At 37.6% G+C, this 23,950-nt stretch overlaps 1 long non-coding RNA gene across 1 annotated transcript; it reads left to right on the top strand.

Moving 5' to 3' along the window:
* Positions 1-2,378: 2,378 nt before the first annotated feature.
* On the top strand, positions 2,379-23,696 carry LOC145980724 (uncharacterized). The gene is made up of 2 exons (XR_014440875.1): positions 2,379-2,452; positions 23,369-23,696. It is a non-coding gene; the product is annotated as an uncharacterized LOC145980724 (long non-coding RNA).
* The last annotated feature ends 254 nt before the right edge of the window (positions 23,697-23,950 follow it).

Consider the following 23,950-nt stretch of genomic DNA (forward strand, 5'->3'; position numbering starts at 1 on the left):
CCCTGCCTGCCAATAAGATATAAATAACCCTCGAATAAACAACAAGTATATTTTCATTATTTAATTTTAGTAGTTAGTAAGTCTTTGGGGGAGGGTCCGCATTTCTTGACCCCCCTAAAAACGTCCTTGTATTTTAGGTATTTTAAGTACATAACCATCCGGCCCTAACGATCAGAATATGTGAAAAAAAAATAGTACTGAGTGTTAAGTTGATTTTATGCACAGATAGGCTAATCCGGACTGGACTACAGTTTAAAGTATAAATTGCTGCTGCTCCAAGGTGATCATCTAAATGTTCTATAGAATATCGTGTTACTTGCAAAAGTTGCAATCTGTTCATATTGTTCACTTAAAATCCGGCAAAATAAAATGTCGTTTTACCTCACCGTCGATCGGCCTCAATACGGGAATAACGAATTGAGGTGTATGCACTGTTTTGAAAGAAAGAAAAAAATAGATTTCCTTCCACGCATTTCACGAACCATACTAATCATGGAATTAAGCACCTCGTTTGCAACGTTGCCAGAACAGTATAATTTCCCTTTTTCAGATGACAAATTTCCCTCTAAAGTCTAAATTTTCCCTTCATATTAGAACCGAGGTCACAAACAACATCCGTTGTTGTTAGCGGTATTTGAAAACTTTCCAATGGCGGAGAAGTTCCAACAATTATCTTTGATCATCAGGATATCATATATTAGTCCCCTATCGATAATTACCAACCGGGGGGAGATGCAGTAGCCAGGGGAAATACCGTTTCATGCCCAGTCATATACCACACTGCATAGCATATCAATTTACAGAAATATTAGGACTGACTGAATGAATGGAAAAATAATAATAGAGTTTTGTATGAAATTACGCACTTTGCGACTTAAAATGCGAAAAGTTTTAAGAGAAACGTTCCCCAATAATGCTTATGCTACTTGTGTTATTTCAATAATTTGTAAAAACATGAAACAATGGGAAGATACTGATTGTTATTGGTGGGAATAATTTATATTAAGACAGACTTCGAACACACAAAATGTAATATGTAAGCCTAATATCCTCAAATGTCCTTGCGATTTTGACATTTTCTTGTAATTTCCCTTTTCAACTAAAATTTTACGTCGATTTCCCTGCAGAGAGGGAAATTTCTCCTCATGTGGCAACACTGCTCGTTAGATTCCATGCGATAACACGTGTTGGTGAGGTTAACGGGTCCGTCCAATGTTCTCAAACTGACTGGTGGGGAACATACTATTGTGGTTACAGAGAATGTATTGTCTACTGGTTTGTTCGCAAGTGTAATGATACATTAGACTGTCTTGCATATTTACATATTGCAATTTTTAAATAAATGTCATTTCGGAATGAAATGTAAATTACTAAATTATTCAAAAAGTTACGATTTGTGTTGTATTTTTTGTTTCTTATTGTACAGTCACGGACACTTCTGTGTTGCCACAATCCAGTGGCGCAACAATGCCCCCTTGGTCGGAAATGAGTTCTAGGGGGGCAAGGGGGCAACATTGACGGCCAAGTGCACTTGCAGGGGGCAAATAACGCCCACAACTTCAAATTTTATGCAACTAAAAATACTTTTCGTAAAATTTTCTTGCTCGCTTCGCTCGCAATGGCTGCTTTTCTTAGTCTTATTAAGTTCAGAAGTTAGAGGACGGTGGGAGACGGCCGTGGGTGCCGAACGATCTAAATGATAATAAGTTATAAAATTGATTGAATGATTTTTTTAAAGTATACTTTATGCACAGAAAGGCTAATTGAGACTGGGCTTATAGGTTAAAGTGGGTTCCGAACCAGTATGTGCCTCCACTGGGTATCGAACCCGGGACCCCTTGATCACAAGGCGACGATGTTACCACTACACCATCGGGGAGGTACGAAAGTTGTAAATGATATAGATGCCATGGCGTTCCGTGAAATTATTGGGTCCATAAACCTAATCATATTTTTCCAACATCGTGTCTAGCTTACTAATCAACTTGAAAAACAGTTTTCACTTGCAACATGAAGACAAATTCATACTTTCTTGCATACTAAACCCTTTTTTCAATAGCAGTGCCCAATCCGACGATATTGAAATAAATGCACAACTGGTGCATAATCTCGAAGGACAAGGGCAGGAAGAAATGGAGACAGTTCATGCCGCGTGTCGCAATGAATGGGTGATCTGTCGTTCCCCTTCGTCTCCTACGTTCACGGCCGTTCGTTCACCAAACTTTCCACTGCTCGATTCCACCAACGAACAAAGTTCCATTCCATGTTCAAGGATATAACTTCCCGTTTTTATTTCGCCACCGATACTAAAGTGTAAGACGGAGGGTGACCTTGAGTGCATCCTGCTTGCTGCACGTGCTAGCAGTCCTTACATTTATGCGCGTCGCTGATCAAGTATTGATGGAGAAGCTGCAGACATTCGTGGCTTCAGCTGTGTCGGGTGTAAACAACGGTAGGTTTCTTCAGATCTCAGGGCCGCGTCCCCTTTCTTCCTTGATGTTTGTTGTTTTTTTTGTTTGTTTCTTTGTTTTTTTGTAAACACGAGTTGAACAGGTTATCAGTAAGCAAGTAGTGTTGGTGTTAGTTCCGTTAGCACGCGATAACATGCGATTTGTTCGCACATAATTCTACTCAGTGGCGGTGATTAGGTTCCAAAACTGGGGGTAGATAAGGTTCATCATAGGTCGGGGGCAAAAGTTGCAGAAAATGGGGTGCAACTACCCTCCCACCTCCCCCCGCCACTGCTTCGCTTTTCTACTGTTAAGTTCGCTTTAGACGCAAGCATTTTCCCTTGCATTTGTCTTAGGGAGAATTCACACCGAAGAGACACGCGACACGTGTCGCTTGGAAGTCAACACTCAGTAATCAATGCAACCTTTCGAACCGAAGAGACACGTGTCTCTCGGACTGTGCCGTTTTCTCAATACCGTGCAGGTGTCGCTTCAGTTTGTTGTTCGCATATGCGCAGTGATGGCTTCATTGGAACGAGCTATATTTAGACTCTGGAAGATAACCCAGCCGGGATCATATTTGAACCTCTAATTTGCTGATACAGTATAATAAAGTATCGATATGCAATGTTTTAACAATGTTTTAAGATTTAAGCACAACCTTCTTTTCATCAATTTTTTTGATGCAGTTATCGGCAGAGCTAGGAATTTTAGGTGCTGCACCTAAAATTTTTTTGTGTGAAAATGGGTAAAAAAGTGACTCATCCCCAAAATAAGCATGTATTGAACTCTACTCATGGTGCTTCGGTTGCACCTTTTTGCACCTTTTTCACAATCTCAGAACCTTTTCCACCTTTTTGCCCTTTTTGCATCTTTATCATTTTTTTAATACAACTCGCGCGCTGTTTAACCCCACCCACATTCGAGGCACGGCTTCTTGGCACGCGATTCTTGTTTACAGCACAACAATGAATCGGTTTCTTCAGTTCTTGGACGTTAATGTATTAAGCGCGCGGACTTTAAACAGTGCCAACAATGGCGCATTACAATTGCTAGAAGTTGTGCTCTTTTTGTCCTATGCTGTATTGTTTACGAATTGTTGTAGGAAACCTGTTTTCTTTTCGTTTCCTTCTCCAGTCTCAGCGAGCAAGGTAACTGCAGTCTGTGATCGACTGATCGATGCATCAGATTTTCTTGTTCACCATGCCAAAACATAAAGAAAATGTTGGGAAACTGCAGGACATTGTTAAACAGTTTAGCGGTGACGGCATTCAGAGTGATGGATCTGTTCTGAGGTGTGATGTGTGTGATATTTCTATTGCTGTTGATGACAAATGCCAACGCACTCGGGTTGTGCAGCACAAAGTGGGAAGCACGTCAGGAATAAAGAACTACGAGATGGTAAAGGTGGCAAGCGACAGCAATTCATTGGTGAAGCGCTTGCATCTTCGAGTTCCAGAAATACAAATGGATTTTTCAGTGAGACAGCAAGGACATTTATAACGTGTGGAATACCTCTTTCGAAACTTAACAATCCTGTCATGAAATCATATTTGCAAAAATATACTGGGAAGTCAGTTCCAGATGAGAGCACCTTAAGGAAATCTTACCTTCAACCTCTTTATGAAGCTAAAATCTCTCAGATCAGGCAAGTAGTAGCTGACCATCCAGTCTATTTCATACAAGATGAAACCACAGATAGGCAAAACAGGTACGTTTTGAACAGTTTAGTAGCACCTCTCAATGGACATCAAGTGAAACCCATGCTTTTAAAAACTTATTTTCTCGTCAAAACAGATAATGCAAGTGTAATGCAAAGTTTCAATGATACATGTTTTGTATTGTGGCCGGAGGGCGTAAAATATGATAGTGTTTGGTTAGTTCTTACAGACCAAGCATCTTACATGTTAGCTGCATTTTCTAATCTGAAGAATATGTATCCTAACTTAAAACATGTGACCTGCATTGTTCCTGCTTTGCATCGAGTTTGTGAAGCTCTTAAAGATGAATATACATATGTGAACGAATTTGTTTCTAGCATTAAGAAAATACTGAAAAAGGCTCCTTCTAGAATACAGAAGTACGTAGAAATTACGAAACTTCCACTACCACCCTCTCCCATCCTCACTGGATGGGGTTCATGGTTAAAAGCTGCAGTGTTTATTTGCAATCATTTCCATGTAATATCGAAATTTTTAGATGCTTTGCCTAGTGATTCCTCAGCTGTAGAAAAAGCCAAGAAACTTGCACTTAAACAGGAATTGCAAGATGAACTCTATATTGTACATGGCTTCTCTTTCCTTACTACTGCAATCACAAAACTGGAGAAGCAGTGTCCTGAAAAGGAAGCACAGTGGGCTGTTTTGATGGATGTGCAACGAGAGCTGCATGGGGTCAGGAAAGAGAAGTTAGAACAAAGTTTAGTCAAAAACCCTGATGTTCAAGAAGTCGCGAGCAACAAGAATGTGGATTACCGGTTGAAAACAAAATACGCACCACTTGTGTCTGTTGACGTTGAACGTTCTTTCTCAACTTACAAGTATCTGCTTAGTGACCGCAGATGTAGCCTCACTCAGAAGAACATAGAAATTTTGAATGTAATCTATTTTAACAGTTTTCTAGGTGACTAATTCTAAGCAAGTAAGAAGAAGCTTGTTTTCCTTTATGTCGCTTTCTAATGTATCAGAGAATTTTCTTTGCTTAGTTATATTAAAACCAGAGAATACTCTGTGTGTTTATCCAGACAAGTTTAATCATATATGTATGCACTGCTAACAATAAATTTTACATCTGAAAATCAGCACCTATTTTAGCACCTTTTTTGCACCTTTATTGGCAAATTTTTGCACCTAAAATTCCTAGCTCTGGTTATCGGCTGTAATTTGCCTTCAACATCGTGTAAAGAGGCCGTGTTTTGGCGATTTACCTGACTGATTTTATTTGAAAAAGCCAGCATATGGAGGCACATTAGTCCAACATATATTACTCAACATGGTAAAGTACTCTAGTCCATTGTTTCTCAACCGCTGGGCCGTGACCCGATACCGTGCCCTCGTATCAACTATACTGAGCAGCGAAAGGTTCTGCTGAAAGTGGTTGACAACTATCATAATCCCAATATCATATTTGGGTTGTGAGTTCTCGTTTTTTAAGTCCATTTTAAGCACAAATAGACTAATCAGAACTGGATCTACCCGGTGCCTCCACCGGTTATCGAACCCGGGATAACTTAATTACAAGGAGACGACGTTACCATCTTGTCATCCATATTTTTATATTTGTCAACAATCCTACACACGTAATCAAACTATTATTACTCTTTATGATTATGCTAGAATTTTTTTATCAATATTTAATTTCCTACATGTTAATTCATGCATAAAATCTTAAATACTGTAAAGATTTACGATTTTCTTCGGCTAAGGGGATTGACTTAGAAAAAATACCGTCACATGGTTTCACGAAGGTTGAGAACCATTTCTCTAGAGTTAAGGTATTCGCTTTATTCAGGCTGAAAAGTCTAGCGTATACAGTTTGAGGTCAGTGCATATTATTTCTCAGTTTTCTCATGTCCAACATGCCTCTCCCAAGTTCCAATAACTTGCACAAATTTTACAACGTAATTTACATGTTACGATGCCTATTGTTACGTTTTTTTTCGGGTGACTAATAAACTGATCAATGCAAATTATATCGGTACCATCATGCAAACTGAGCAAAGAAACCAGTGTCGCTTGCCGCGTGAATCTTGTCTCTTCGGTGTGAAACTCTCGTGTCGCGTGTCTCTTCGGTGTGAATTCTGCCTTAAGATTTACGCCATGACCAAAATGCTACCGTGAAAAGTGAGAAATGTTATGGCATTTCTCAAGGATAGGCTCGGTCCGAATCATTTTTCGTAGCGTAACCAATCAGAAGCGAGCTCTAGGCCACGAGTGCAGTTGAAATGGCGGCCGCGTGAGATGTAAACAACGTATCACTTCACATTTTTAAAACACGATAACTATTCAACCGAGAGGAAAAACGTTTCATATTAAATGATTTTAGGTAGAAATCAATGGCGCTGCTTAAATAAATGCTTTATATAGTTTACTGTACATGTATGGGAAGAATATTTTAGTTGTTTCGATTGTAAACAACATGAACTCACCAAAGATGATGTAACTCGACGTGCCTTTCGTGCTGTATATATTATACATTTACATGTAATTGCAAAAGCTTACCGAAATTTTACAGGAAATGCTTCCGTGTAAAGTCCTACTATCTGATACGTATACGTTTTTTGGAAGCATTTACGTAGCATTTATGCCAGCAAAAATGTTAAAGGATATTCTTTCGTATGGGGGGGAACAATACTATGTATTCATTTCTGTCCGTAGACGATTCAATTGTCATTGAAACAGGACATTCATGAGCACGACTATTGACGGAAAGGCCGCGGAGGAGGGGGTCTGGTGGATTGGGGAATCTGGGCCCAACCAAGTAGTACCTCGAACAGATGTTCTCGGCGTTAGCTTCCAACGTTTCGAGCGCATACAATGATCTTATCTTCACGAAAGCTACAATTCAAGTAGTGCCTATGTATAAACCACAGACAGCCACAAACCTCGGATAACAGATATCGGGGTTTCAAATTATCCCGTATCAGTTGGGGATGCAACATATAATTCGTATATCTTGATAATTCGATTATCCGGATAGTACACATTGATGAAGGATTTGTAGACTAAATTAAAATGCAAAATCAACACCACAAAAAGGCTGGTTGTCGAATGTTGGTTATTGTCACAACACTCACTGTTGTAGAAATACATATACTCTATTATTTGTTGTGTAACCGCTCCTTTAATTTCTTGCAAGTCACAAAGTGTTTACTTCTCGCTTCACTTTCTCTTCGCAACAGAATAGAAATGATGTGCCTCGATGATTCTTTCGATAATCGATTTCAGTAGCACGTGCTCTGATAGGTCGAAGCTTTTCTTGAAAAGCTTTATTAAAAAAAAAAAAAGATTTCTTGCACGTTCACCATGAATTCGAAGAGAAAGATGACGTACTCTGATGTCATTTCCTTTGTACAGTCAACGGCAAAGATAATGGTAAGCAAATTGTCCACCGCTATTTTCATTACTTTTTTATTCTACATCCTGTGTTGTTTTAAGGAATGAAACTATGTTGGTTCAAAGCAGACATTGTCTTTATTTCAATTCATTATCATCACATTGTGTAATTCAGACCGAATGAATATGGTGGTGGACAATTCGCATTCGCCTACTGTTTCTTTCGTCGTTGGGTGTACGTGGAATTCAAAGTGTTGTTCCTGATTAATTTCATCGGGTACGGACAGCTTTAAGCAATATGGAAAAGAAAAAATCTTGACCTAAACGTATCATTATTTTTATCAGTTTGTTGATCATTTTTATAAAAGAAATAATAACAATAATGCACAAGATGAAGTGGTTGAAGGGACAAACATGGACAACACACGGCCCACGTGGAAGACACGTTGACAATTGAGTACCACCGGCGAAGGTCACGCCCTATATTTCTTCGAATCGAAAGTCATATGTGAGCTAAAAAACAGGGAGGGGGACCCCGAAAAATGCGCTCCTCCACCCGCATACATTGTCCCGGTGCCTTAAATTATACCGGAACGTCAGTTACGCAAAAATGTTTACTGAATTCCTCCGTTTATCTTTGTTCTTTGTCCTTTATTTGTAATTTCCATTGTTTACATGATGGCATGATTTAATATCATAACAGAAAAGGACCAATGATTATTCGGTGTCCAGAATAATCTTTGGTTTACATAGAAAAGTGTTAGTAGGGTTAAAATGTGCATTTAGTCTGGGTTATGGTGTAACCGAGGCTAAAGCTTGGAAGTGTTAGGTCTACAATTATTATTAATCTTTATATCTTAAAGTTAGTGAAAACGGGTTAGTGAAAGAAAGGTTAATACTAGTATAAACTATATGAGACAAAAGAGACAGGTTAGGGATTTAAGGTTGACAAAGTTACGAATTGGGTGTGGTAGGAAGTTGTTAATTTAAAACTAAAAAAAAGTCATTCATCATCATGAATTTGTAAAGGACATATACAATATGTGAACTACAAAGATAAAATTGGCCAGTGTTGCCTCTTCAACTTGTTCAGCGAAAACTGTGAGGACTAGAAGAAATCCAGCGAGTGGCCAATAGGCTGGCAGCAGGAACAAGGATGCGAAGCCAACGAACCGAAAACTCTGTTTCTTTTTTCTCTGTGGTGCAGGAAGTAACGGAGCATATCGAGTGAATTCGCGTTTTGCAAGCTCTGTCTTTCGTAACAGATACACAGTTTTCAGAGGGAAGCCACGTTTGAATGTTGTCATTAGTAATTAGACTTGATTAATTTAACTTCGCGTTTCTTCCTGTTTTTGCTAATTCCGAAGATGAAAATGAATGGTGATAAAGATGAAATAGATGAATGGACAAGCCTAATCGCATACGAACAGCACAAAACACAACCCCTCAGAGGGTTATCCTGGCTTCAGGTCCGGGCGCCTTAGCCTCGTTAGTCTGCTAAATACAGTCCAGAGTGTACTACGTACGAGTGAGTAGCTTATTCGTTGATTTGATTTGTTTTGCTTTATTTCGATTTTCATCTAGTTTTGGCTGAAGATGAAGATGAAACAATGAAAGGAGCATTTTGTAGACTAACGACGCTCTGGCGTCTGAACTCACAGGCAGTCTGTTTGTCCATGTGTGTTTGTGATTGTCCCTTCATCCATCTCATCATATCACCATTCTTCTTCAGCGATTAGCAAAATAAATCAAGTCAACAACAACAATGAAATAACAATCATAAACGCAAAAGGACAAAACACAGCGCAAGACCCACATATGATTATACTGGCTGCGCACTACGCAGTTTCCAGGGTAATACGACGAACAGAGCTGGACATTTCAGTGTCATCTGCAAATTCACACTCAGTGGCGCCAACTTATATGGGCCTGTGGGGCCCGAGCCCACCTAATAATTTACCTGTTTTTATGTTTTAGAGATAAAGTCCAACGCAAGAAAATTATCATTATACATTTAAGGAATTCTCACAACTTAATTTCTGATATCAACACATTTCATAACAATTTTTTTACATCTCCAATATGATACTTTTCAGTGCCCTATGTAATTTAACAATATCCGTGGCGACATCGTTATTACGAAAGTAAAGGAGGATAAGGGCTTATAACCAGGATGAGGATAGATAGGCAGACAAAAAGCACCGAAAAATACAAAATAGCCACTAAAAGTAATGAACATAAAAATATTTTGGTCATTTTCCAGGATGAAGATCTCAAATAGGAGTTATCTTCGAAATAGGTAAAAACAAAATTCGTGTTTTTTTCTCAGAAATAGCCTGAAATGGTTTTTAAACGTAACAGCCTACATTTTGTGGCCCAGGAACAAGAAAAGGCATTTTAGGGCAAAGCCTCCTAATGACATGTATTATTGCATAAAGCTACAAAACAAATCTTCGAGATCTACTTAATGTTATATTTGATTAACGATTTGATTTAATTTACTTCGCGTTCCTGCCACTGTGGCGCTGACGCCACTGTTCACGCTTACACCCATCTTTGACGTATTATCGTACTCTGACTGTTATGCAGTATTGAAACTAAATGGATTCGCACTGCAACATTCAAAATCTTCGTGCAATGTTCTTAACCTGGATCGAAGAAAGAAGCAAAGATAAAGATCGTCGCAGTTACGTGGACGCGAAAGCTCTTGTTTTTCCATGTCCTTTGTGATCATCCGAGGGAGAATGGCATTGTGGGACAAAGACGCGTCACGATCTGAGAACCCGGAAGTTTTTTTTTTTCGCCGAGTGCTCAGGCGAACTACGTACAAACGTGATGGCGTTTCAGCAAATTCACCTGCACAGTATCACGCAAAATTCCATACCATACCAATTTTGACTTTTTTGTTGTTTCTCGTTACAATAAATAGCCATTTATTATTCAACATTCTCGGTCTTTTTCCAGCATTTCATACGTTTTTTGAATGGTGTCTCATTTATAATTATGCTATGCACTCTACCTTTGTAAAGCAATATCTGGGGGTTTGAGCTTTTGTTTAAAGTCCAATTTATGTACAGATAGGCTAATCAGAACTAGATCACTTGAAATAAGGCGACGTTGATGACAAATATGAATGATGATATTTTTTCTTATCATTTATCTTCATCCTTTGCAATCCCGAATAGATTGAATTTCGGGACTAGGGACTGTAACTCCGGGATCCCGATCATTGATCCTGACAAGTCATTTATTTCCTTCTCTCCTTCTTCCCTTTCGATCACTCCAGGTGAAACGTGATAAGAATATATATGTACCGAAAGCGGCAATGCATGTATAGGCTGCCATAAAACATAATTAAAAGGAAGAAAACAAAGCAAATTCTGCACAGGGTTCACATGAACAATATTCTTATTCTTATTACAAATACATCATTGTTTATTTTTTATTTAAATTACAAACAAATTATAGCAAACAACAACTGGCAAATGTAAACAATCGCATTAAATACCCTGCCCACCCATTTCTCGGAAATAGATGTAGGTAAGAAGCATAGCGGGCACATTGTTATCCTGTATTGGCACGGTTAATGCTGCTATAGTAATAATAAGTCGAGTTTTGGCGAAAAAAGGAAGTAGGATAACATGCATATTATGGGGGTTATTCCTGAGTAAACAAAAAATAATCGATCAGACAATTCGATTATCGATGACGGGGAAAGAACTTCCGGTTTGGTCAATTTTCCAATGTAAATAAGTGGAATACAGATCAACACCGAGCTCATTTTCTCATAGAAGATCGGAAACAAAATGGATCACTTGAAATTTCTGAGTGATATAGATAAACAAACGTACCTAGAAAAGATTGGCAATTTCCTGGATCCTTTGGATGAAGATTTACGGAAAAATAATTATCTTTTTCGATAGAATGTTGATCTTCCACCAGCAGTTTCGTGTTAAGACTTCGCAGGTGGAAATAAAGCTTACATAAATTATAAACATTGAAATTCTTCAATTTTACAACAGTGAAATGCATAACTTTCGACATTGTGTACTCAAACACAACCCCTTTAATTTTATCATATGGCTTAGAGAGAGCGTTGTCAGAAATTTTTGAAGGGGGTAAACGCCAGTAATAAAAGTAGAATAGTAGAAATTATAATAATAATAATAATTACAACTGTTATAAATGTTATTATACAATAAATAATTATAACACCATTAAGCCTTGTTTCCATGATTATGAAAAACTAAATATGCTGACCAAGGCAGTAATTTATTTTATTAAAAACATAAACTAAATAAATAATTACTAAACTAATTAAATAAACAAGTATTGTTAGAAATTATTATTTTGTATGTATTTATTCACGCTATTCGATCCACAAGCCGAGTGCATATCCTGCACAACAGTTACAATATTGAAATGCACAGTTCTTTTATTTTATGTTAACTTTTGCAAGTGTCGTTCAAGAAAAGACTTTAGAAGTTAGTACAAATTTTACTAATAAAGTTTGCATTAATTACATTAAATTAACTTAAAATTATATTTTTTGGAATTCTGAATGATTATAAACAGTTCCAATTTTTAAATATAGTCAACACATGTGCGTTAGATAATTATAATTTTCGAAACACGTAAAATATTTTAATTTGATTTACTCTGGTGATGTAGTGTCGACTATAGAGCCTATTCCCTCGTGTTTGTGTCCAGTCTTTTAGCTTTACTGACTGAAGCAACTGATTTCTCCGTATCGTATCTGTCTGAAAACTATGCATAGATACCCGAGAAAAAATATTTGTTCCCAACCTCGTGTTGTAACCAAAAGCCACACAATGATTGTCGCCTTTTCTTAAGACGCTGCCTTTACACCTTTGAACTCCATGTTATTATATTCAAAACCGGAAGTGAAGTTCCCGCCCGCGCCAATGAAGCACAGAAAAGTAAACATAGCCTCCGATGATGAGGGGCCTCCTCTATGGCGCACTAGTAATATCATCTTGTAATCAATGGGTCCCGAGTTCGATACTCGGCAGAGGCTGTGCATACATTTGGCTTAAAACAAAAACTCAGCATATTATTGAAGAGCAGGAGGAAGCTTTCGCTGGTCATGGATGGATATAGACGGGAAATATTCTTGGAATGCGTAATGTGGTATCAACTTCTGAAAAACATCGGGTGGGCTCAACACACAAGTTCACAAGAAAATCTCGCAAATCCTCCGTTCCATGCATCATGATATTAATGCACGCCAACAATGTATCTTTAATTTTTTTTAAAAAATGTTAGTTCCTGAATAGTAGTAGTAACAACAAGATAAATTATTGGATGGGCTCTGGACACACGGCCCATATATAAGTTGGCGTCGCTGCGTAATGCAAATCATTTCTATGACTGTGATTCATTTAATCCCGTGGTATCGGGACGCCAGAAAGGACCCGGGATCACATTCCCTAATGCTTATCCTCGTTAATTCTTCGGAAGAGGCCTATACTTTCTTCAACGTCGACCACGGAGGTCTGTGCTCCTAACTGAAGTAATTTGCCTAATGGTTAAGCTGTGGAAAATGCCAGCGACAACAAATAAGAATGGCGCGAAATGCTGTGCTTTTTTGACAGGCAGAGCAGAAGCGTGTTAGCATGTGTTCGTAATCCCGCATGCATGGAGGTGATAATTATTATGCTCGCTTTCGTAGATGGGTGCGTGCGTCTGCATTCTTTTCTTTCTACACTTCGTAAGTGCGTCATCTCTTGTGCGGGACTTGCATCAACAAGTGGAATGAACTTCGCGCAAGCCATTGTCGTTTGTATGAACGTGCACGATTTATTTCTTCACGAGAACAAAAATTTCACTGAGTGCAAAAAAAGAACGAAAAAATGCAAGATGGGTGGTATTTATTTACACAGCGCTTAACATTAATCAGTCTTTTTTGTTTTGTTTTCGTTGTGACACTACTGACACGTTGTTGGGAGTTCGTACTACGTTTGCAACATTCTCGTGGCCCCGACCTGAGCGTTACAACATCACGCCTGCAACGAAACCGCGATTCCTGGCTACAAACATTACGAAACGACTTTCAGGCGGCTTCCTTGTTGGCCACAAAATATCATAACTTGAGCTGATTCATTCACGAGGCTCAACTCTCACAGATTTATAACTTTCAAGGAACCAGCCGTGTTCTCGGTTAATTTTTATTTTCGTGATATTATGCTTCCTACTCTTACTTGCATAATGCTCAAGCATGTAACATGTCATAACTCTTGTTTCTCCTAGAAAAAAATCGTCGTGGCTGGACATTTCTTGCATTGTATATCTCACGAATATGCCCGTCAACCATGCCATTAGATGAAACATTCAGCCGTTCTTTTCTACAGAGTGTTCCACAAGTCGCCCAACCACACTTTGATAGCTTATAACATGAAAACCGTAAGAGATAGTTACACCCAGTTTTCTGCATTATAAATCTTCATTGATTAAGATATATATTTCCCATGATTAACATTATCCGTTACTCCATACAGGAATTAATACATTGCGGAAGTCAGTGTTAATCTTTATTTTTTCAGAATGCCAATTTCGGATGAGAATAATGTGTAAGAAATTATCGAAGTGTCATAATTAGATCCCGGATTTTTATGTAATATCAAAGTACAAAATATGTACATAAATGTGTAACAATAATTGATAAAATATGTACCTAAATATGTATTATCAAAAGGCTATGTAGATAAATATGTAGTATCATAGAATATGTAATATTAATAATAATAATCGAGTATCCAAGCAATTTCAAGAATTCTGCTATATATTTATTTTATTTGAACATATTCAACATAATTTTAAAGACATAAGTTGTTCAAATTAAAATGTGTATCAAATTTATAAACTCAAAAGAACACAGCAACGTGCTCATATTTAAGAAACCAATTTTGTCAACTATTAATTACTTTTCACATCGCAAATTATTGTAGAATTTGTAAATATGTACATAGCTAGTTTTGTACTTTTTTGTACAAGGGAACATATTGTGTAACTCGCTACATACAGGAAAGTAGCTTTCTTGTCTACCGATGACAAGTTTCTAGGAGTTTCTAGAAACTCCAGCATCTTTCGGTAAATAACAGTTACAGTTTTTTTTGTCTTCAGCCTGTCTTTCGACTTGGCAGTCAATTTTAGTTGACCGTAAGCAGTATGCATCTCATTGATTAGAAAATATGACATCACATGAGATACAAATTTTCTTCATGTTTGAGAGATCGAAAATATAGGAAGAAAGGATGAAGATAGGAAAAAATTGCCGAAATATGTAGTTTTATGTAAAGTAAATTAGCAAATATGTAAAATATGTAATATCCTAGGAAATATGTAAAAATATGTATTATTTCTTACATACCTGTAAAAGAAAAGAATAGGTTAAAAACCTAAAATCGGAGGTCTAGTAATTACATACAAATCCTAGCTCTATTCATAATTAGGCCTCTGAGTAAACTGATAATATTGAGCATGGAAAAACATATCAATGGACGAGGCTTTATAACGCAGAATACCCGGTGAAAATATCTCTTACGGTTTTCATGTTACAAGCGATCAAAGTTTGGGTTTCGCGACTTTTCAAACACCCTGTATCTCGTGCAATGAGCAATCCAATAAGTCGAGAAGACAGGGGCGTTACCAGAGAATTTTTTATCCAAAGCTTTGTGAGATTGAGATTGCATTTTGGGTTACTGCCTCTGCAACATGGAAACAACTCAGCATACCGTGATATAACTGTCTATCAACATGACTGATATCCGAAATTATCTACAAGGAAGTTAGGAAATTGCGTGTAAGTTGTGAAGATACAGAGTTGTGACCTCTGTGTGATTCTCACAACATCCGTTAAGCTGGGGTCATGTTGTTCGTTTTATGCTACAAACGTGAACGCAGGTTCTGATTAGATCTGCAAGTATAGCTCATTCATGACAGACACGGACGTCATTAGTCGACCTCAGTACAGAGCGCTACGACGCCAGGGGACGCGGGTTCGAATTCCGGTCTGGCTGCGAGTGTTCTTTGTAAGTTTTCAAGGAGTTTAAATCGGATCAAAGGATTTAGGGGGTGCATCCCTGTACCCCCATTCCTGTGCCACTGTGCCCCATCACGATAAGGAACATTTGGTATGGGTCTTACATACATTTTGCCTTTCTTGATTTTCAACATCATGGTCGTTGCGGAACGAACCAGGGTGCGAAATCTTTGGGTGAAAGGGGCGATTTGCCCCAAACAACATTCGTTCTAAAAATCTCTCCCACCAAAAATCTTTGTAACAACAAAGGTAAGCAATTATTTTTGTCTTCAAATACACTTTATGAAGTAAAATATCGAAAATGAACATAAAAAAACGAAGGATAATATGTCTGTGTTTCTGAGTGTTGCATGCTTTCTCTCTCTCTCTGTCTGTCTCTCTCTCTCTCTCTCTCTCTCTCAAGAGACGATTAACAGATCTACACCAGTAATATATGCAGAATAAAAGTAAAACTAGAATGCTAAACAAATATAAGTATGAATTCTAATTGGTTTATGTTAATACTAACCAAAAACTTGTTCATAATAAAATCATTCAATTACTGTAGTTTGTAGTTTATGGCTTTTTTAACCAGTTGTTTACTACTGTTAGTTTGCTACTTTATCAAATAACTATCTGATATAGGCTTTGTATAAAAGTAACAAATTATTATCTTTAAATATATTTAATAACACATATATTTTTAAATATTTTGTAATTAACTTTGTAGTAACTAATAATGTAGTAAATATATCATTTAATAATTCATAACCAAAAACTCAATATGCTGACCAAGGCAGACTTTATTTTAAATACAAAATTTGGTACAGAGTCTGAAGAAGACCTTGCTAGAGTGTTGAAACGTTAAGTTTAGTTTATGTTTTAAAATAAATTAAATTCTGCCTTGGTCAGCATATTGGGTTTTTGGTCATCATGGAAACAATGGCGTTATAATAATTCATATACGGTATATAGCAGCGATTTGGTCGCGAAGGACAGTTTAGTTTTTCTTGGTAGACAAGGCTTTGCATTACGAGGCCATAGTGCGGGGTCAAAAAGTGGAAAAGATCCCTTTGTAGATTTCGTAGGAAAGTGTTTCCGACGTTGACGGGTTGTTTTGTAGGAAAAGAACAGCTTTGTTGTCGTCCTCGGCACAGTTTGCAGATTCCGCACCTGCCTGGCCAGAAACCCCGAGGAAAGGAAAATAATGGCAGCCAGAGAAACTCTGCGTTTACTTCTTTGTTGTTGTTCGTCTCAAGGTTACGAGTGTTTGGGTGAACGCTCTGCCACCGACACGGAATGTTGCCTGCAGGGGTGGCGTCAAGGTGGTTCATCGGACGTCCAAATCAGTCAGACGGAGCTCGGTTGCTCGAAACACAAAGGGCTAATTGGCACTGCGAGGCAGATGTCGACGCTTGGCTGCAGTCTGTGCAAGCCACTATTAAAAAAACAGAAGAAAAAAAGATTGGAATTTGAAAATATCACTGAAGATGCAGTACTTCTAAATCCTACGATCCGATTGCACTCCTTACAACCTCCTCAAAAAATTGGCAGACACGAGATGACGTCATTGTAAGTCTCTCGTGTTTTGTAGTCTGATAGCTAAACGCAAAATGTTTATTTTGTCCGCATTACCTCCGTACCATTGACGTATGCAGGATTTTTGTTTCCGGAGGGGCTGGAATTATTAAAGGTAAGCTGAGTTCTAGAGGGGACGGGTTACACTATTAATATATATATAAATATAATATATATATATATATATATATATATATATATATATATATATATATATATATATATATATATATATATATATATGTAATATCAGTGCTCGAAAAATCTTCTTCAGAGGAAGGCGCCAGCTCTGAGAGCAATTGTAGATACGATAAGAAGCTGAGCCAGCCCTGTGGCGGAGTGGTTAGCACATCGCGCTACGACGCTAGGGGTCCCGGTTTCGAATCCTGGACTGGGCTTCGATGTTTCTGAGTGTTTGTTCATCAATTTCATCATATCATCATTCATTACCATCTTCGCAAATTAGCCAAAAGTGGCACAAAAAGCGAAGCAAAATAAAGCAAATCATTCCATCTATAAGAAGCTGAGAATCACCGGTCAAAACATCGCTAAATCATGTGAGAAACCTGGAAGTGGGGGTTGGGGACGAAGAGTAAGAAATTGTTACTGATTCTATGGATTGTTTACAACGTTGATAAATAAAAAAAAAAAAAAAAAAAAAAAAAAAAAAAAAAAAAAAAACCACTTGCTAGCTTACGCTGATTTGCAATATGAACTTAGAATCTTCAAAGTTTCGTACATTGAAACTTAAAAAACGGCAATATTGCAGCAAGAGATCACAGTTGCCAAGCTGAAATTTTTAGTCGCCCTGGCGAGCTGGCGAGCTGGCGACCTGGAGTTTTCGAGCCCTGTACTATATGTGCGTGTGTGTGTGTGTGTGTGTGTGTGTATATATATATAATCAATTTATATCCTTGTACAGTACTTGTTTTAATTTTATATCTTCATTATTTTATATTGTATTGTATTGTGAATCTTTATTGAATTTATTGTATTGTATAATTGTGTAAGTTAAGTTTATGTTTATTATAATTAATATTATGAATGAGTACAATGCTAAATTTATAGAACGCTGTAATTGGCCATCTGCCTGTTGTGTTCTCAATAAATAAATAAATAAATAAATATTTCAAATTTACCGTTTTGAACCTTCTTAACGGTTGTTCAATGAGAAGAAATGAAATGGGGTCATTTTAAGGCGGGGTTGCAGTTACTTTACTGCTTTCAATTGAATATATTGATTTTCTAAAAATTTCGGTAGGGGTTGTGGCCCAATAAGCCCCCAAATCTCCATCTGTGTGTACACCAGTGCTCCGTACCCTAAAGAATCAAACTCACCGCGAATCTATTGCGTTACGAGTTACCTCACTTGATATTTGATCTCGGAAAAGGTGATGCAATAAAGCCTAAAATTTTATCTGTTCTTGAATTGTACGGTGGGATGCGTAAGTATTACCAAGAAAATTGTCCATCACCACGTTTATTCTGTTTCTTTTACACAGTGAGATTTTCAAGAATTGAAACAAAACGTCAAACAAGCTAATTACAACATCTGCATACGTAGGATGCAAGGGAAAAAATATTGAAATTAGTAATGGACAATTTACCGAACATTACTTTTGCATCTGTACATGTTTAAAAAAACATAAAAAACCACCACACACTAGCCACAAAGAAAGAAATGGAAATCATTTTGTGCCTACTGGTAACAAGTGTAGGTTTCAAAGTTTTATAGGTCTATTAAAGTAGCTATGCCATCTTCAAACTCATTGGTCGATTTCGCCCAAATGCAATAAAAGAGTAGTCCTCTGAACTATCGACGAAAGTTCAAATCACCAAACCCTGAGACTTTCTGTAAACAAAACCAAGTGCATGCAGAAAGAATTGCGAACTCATAGAAGTAAAATAATCCACACGAAAATCCAGCGTTGTTACAGGATTCATTACGTAAGGTAAAACAATGGCCAATTTGAAGTATGGGATACACTGCCGCAAATGACGTCTCACTTTAAACCCAATGCTCTTTCTTTTGTACTTATTGATTCACCTTTATGGTTAACTCTTTGCACCAGTAATAATTTCCCATAAATTTGGCTTCTTTCTTGCATACGAATTGAATATATTTTACTTGCATTATTTTAGACAAAATGATATAACATGGTAATGTATATTTCTAAGGTTTGATATAGATAGGAGTGTATTTGAAATTTGTTTGTAGATTTTATGTAATATGTATCTTATGTAAATAAAATATATAATGGGCATAAACAGCCATATGCAATGCTGTAAGTCAAATAAATATATTGATGATGATGATCAAAACAAGACAAAGAAATTTCTTAAATCTATTGCGGTTGGAAACTTTGACAAGCATCCTAATAACGATTTTTGTTCCGCCAAATATAGTGAACTTCGTAGAATGACTTGGTGACATGGCAAGGCGTGAACATTTTGTAGGAATATGCATTGTAACTTTCAATGATCTTAGAGATTTGTGTACATAATGATATTTTATAACATTGGTTATTTTCTAAAAATAATCATGTGAATAGCCACTTTCAACATGGCGAGTTCTATGCGTGTGGTAAGGTCTCCGTGTTCAGTGATACATCGAATCGGTGAGACGGTTTGTTTACAGAAGGTCTCAGGGTTGGTGATTTAGACTTTAGATACCAACAAGGATGTCAAACTAAAACCTCCAATTTTATGGCAGTTATTTGTGAATTGAAATGCTTTTGTCTAAAGTGGGCTTTAATCCAGTACTTAAGCAAATATAGGTGTGTTTCATCTACAGGGCGAGCCAAAAATCCCATTAACCCCTATGTATTTTGCGACGAGGGAAGGTTATGGATCTGAAGTAAATAGAGTATGATAAGAGACGAGACATGTTAGCTTAGGAGGTTACAGACAACAATTTAGTCCAGAATGTCTGTGTGGACACCATAATTTTCATAACAGAGAATTATGCGCCTCCAGGTACGGTGTGAAATTCTACGCAGCATTGTGCAAGTGATCGTGCCAAATGCATGCCGAACGGCTTCTTTCAGTTTGTTAGTTGTGTGGTAATGCGTGCAGGCAACTTGCTGTTTGATATAACCCCACAATGCAGTATCACACGATGAAAGATCGGGACTTCTGAGAGGCCAGTTCAGAGGTGCTGGTAACTGTGGAGAACCAGACACATGAACACAATAAGGAAGTTGCGTGAAAGAAATATGGACCGAAAAGGGACGTTCCTGACATTGAAGCCCAAAGCATAACATGGGGAGTGTTCCTTTCCACCTCTTCAAAGAAGTGGGGATTTTCTTTACTCGCTTTTGCGATGCTGTACATTCAAATTCAAATTCAAATTCTTTATTTGCGTGGGCGAGGTTCAGCCTGAGGCTGTTCTGCCACCTAATCCGTGTCATCCATTACATTTAAATTTACATTTCTTATACATATGTTATTACAGTATTTTGTACAATAAACTGTATGATTTAGTTACAAAATCTATTGATAAAGTAATTGTAATAAATGTATGAATAAAATGATACAAAAATTGTGAAAAGACAACATAAAATTAAAATAAAATGAATAAAAAATAAATTAAAAAAAAGATGTAGACAAAATACATAACATAAACATACAAGTTACATCATAGTATTTGAACACAATCTCTGCCCTGCCAAAAGAAAATTATTTACTTCATCACTGTTCATCACTGTTCCACGCGCAGGTATTGTCTGAAAGACGTTGACGTTCGTGATTTAAATCAAACGTGCAGATGTGACGACCGCTAGGTGATGGATATTTCCTTGCAAACGACAAATAAAATTGGCCGCAAACATAGCGGTAGTGCGCATCCTGACGTCACATAAGACCCACCTCTAGAAAAGTGGTAATAATTAACTAAACATGTTAATACATTCCAGTTATTTCAGTTGTTATGTGCCGAAACTGAGTCCAGGCTTTCTAAAAAAAAAACTACATTCCATGCTTCTTTGACCTTGATCACTCTATAACCCCCTCCTATCCCGTCGCTCCATTCTTTCACGTGCAACCCTGCTATAAATACACCCTTCCAGCGCGAAATGAGGTAAAGCCATTTGAATCGATATATTTCCTTGAAGAGAGGAAGCGTGTACCTAGTAACCTTTTCAAAGCTGCATTCATTAGAAAAGCATGGCAGGAAATATCGCACGAACATCTGCTATTCAATGGCGTGCTGCGTGCTCAGAAAATTTTTAAGGGGCTGCGGGGGAAGTGGTTATACATTCTATTTGTAGTAGTCAATGCTATATTTTACGAGCTTTTCACGAACCCGAAGTGTTCAAAAAATAAAACTGGGTCAAAGAGGGCTTATAACTCAGGATGGACGATATCGGAAATTTGATATCGCGATATATCGTGACAGACGATACGATACGATATTCTTTCCGTATCGTGATATCGGCGATATATCGTCTGCCGATATATATCGCCAAATATGGTGACGCCGAAACATCAGACACCAACAAAGCAGGGCCGCATTTACGCGCAGGCTATCTAGGCTGCAGCATATGGGCCCGCACCACAAAGGAACCCGCACCAAAACAAAAAAACTGTTTAAAAATTTCTAATTTTGAAAAACTAAAATAAAAACATGTTTTTGTTTTAATGCTGTGGTGCGGCCCCTCTTATAATCATAAAAGACGTCAAGCGCAGTTTATTTTGTGTGTTGTGTGGGCAAATCCGGCTGAACTCTTCAGTGGACAGCTGATATGAGTTAAGTCAGAATTCAGGAATCTCGATCGCTTGGCGTGGCGTGGGAATTTAGCAGTAAGGGTGCCTTGCGCTAGACATTCACTCAATCTTGCAGTACAGGGTGCTGCCGAGTGCTGTAAGCTTTCTTGACTTTTTGGAAGCACTTTATGTATATTTTACAGCTTCAACTAACAGATAAAGTTCTAACCGATTGCTTGAAAAGAGCAGAAACTGACAAACCCATTCTCGTGCCAAAAGGGACAACAACAACACCACCTTGGTCATGCCGAGCAGATGCTACAAAAGCCCTCTTGCGAAGCTATAAAGAAAAGAAAATAACTTTTTGAAATTTCAGAGGACAAAGAAGATTCAGGACAATCACGTGTTACCGCTATAAGTTTGCATAACAAAATGGCAAAGATGGAAACGGGGTTCTACACAGCATTTTGGGATGATATCTTGGGACAAGTAACAAAACTAGTGAATCTGCAGAACCCTAGATTGGACGTGAACACACTCACACTGACATCGCTAACAAGCTTCATAGTAAAAAAAAAACGGGGTAGCTTTGAAGAATATGAGATGAAAGCTGCTGAGTTAGATAATTGCAATGAGTATGAGAGTGAAAGTGAAACACAACGCAAGCGCAAAATAAACGTGCGTTTGGCACCTCTTGACTGTGTCCAAGCGCCAGAAGTTGAGCTGACCCCATCAGAAAGATTTCGAACCCAGAGTTTCCTTCCTGCCATAGATCAATTTGAATCTTCATTGCGGCAGAGGCTTGAGGGATAAAAAAGTAGTTGATACCCGTTTTGGGTTTCTAAAACAAGTTGGATACACTTACTAATTGCAACAACTCAAAACATAGTAGAAGCATATAACAATGACTTAGACGATCAATTTGAAAATGAACTGATTCAATTCAAGGCTTTTTACCACGAGTTTAAAAAAGATGATGAGGAAAATGAAAAAGTCATTAGTCAGGATAGTTGGAAGTATAAACTCCTCCTAGAAAAAAAGTCAAAGATTGTTTTCCTAATATCGAGGTCGTTCTAAGAATGTACCTGTCACTTATGGTCACAAACAGCAGTGGAGAAAGGTCAAAAACAGGCTTCGAACGTCCATGTTAGAAGACAGGCTCAACGTTTTGGCTTTGCTCAGCATTGGAAGTGATATTTTAAAGACAACTAAGTTTTGAAGATATTATAAGTAGCTTCATTAGTATGAAGCGTAGGCGCAAACCAATTAGCCACTAAGATTATGACACTTTCATTTTAAGTCTGATTATTTGGGAAAGTACTGTATTTGAATTAAATGTAAGTAAAATTTGCTTGTTTGTTACATTCCTTCTTTTTATCTTGCATTTGCCTAACATGTTTACTTAAAATTACAATACGTTATTTCTAAAATTAAAATATTATTTTCAATTGAAATATTACTTTCAAAAAATTTGCCTAACATGTTTACTTAAAATTACAATATGTTATTTTTAAAATTAAAATATTATTTTCAATTTTCAGAAAAATTCCCCCCGGTAGGGCCCGCACCACAGGTTCAGCCTAGGGGTCTACAGATCCTAATTACGGCCCTGCAACAAAGGCCCAAACACCAGACAGCAAGCAACCTGGGTCTGCATCTGTATTACTATTTCATTCAGTAGACTGAAGGAACAAAGCAGGAAGGGCTCAAGGTCAAGCCTCACTGCCCTCCCCTCTGAGAGTCCACGCCAGCACTTTCAACACCTGCCAGTTCATTGTAGGCAGATGGAAGGATATCCAGTGCTATTTTCCCTTTTCATCCTGCCTGCACTGCCGGGAAAGAGTGACGCAATAGTAAGAAGAACTTGCAGGCTGCTGTGTCAGGAAAAACATTTACCATGAAATGAATGGACAAAAGGCGTGTAGTACACCCAACAGCAAAATAAATAGTAGGCACATTGTCCATCACCATTTTCATTCAGTCCGTTTTCCACAATGTGATGATCATGAATTGATGTAAAAACGTCATTAGGCAGAGGACAACATTTGCTTTATATCAACAGAAATTCATTCCTTAAAACAACACAGAGTGTGGAATAAAGAGTAATGAAAATATTGATGGAC

This window comes from Lepisma saccharinum, chromosome 28 (assembly GCF_977018435.1).
Source record: "Lepisma saccharinum chromosome 28, izLepSacc3.1, whole genome shotgun sequence".
NCBI lineage: Eukaryota > Metazoa > Arthropoda > Insecta > Zygentoma > Lepismatidae > Lepisma > Lepisma saccharinum.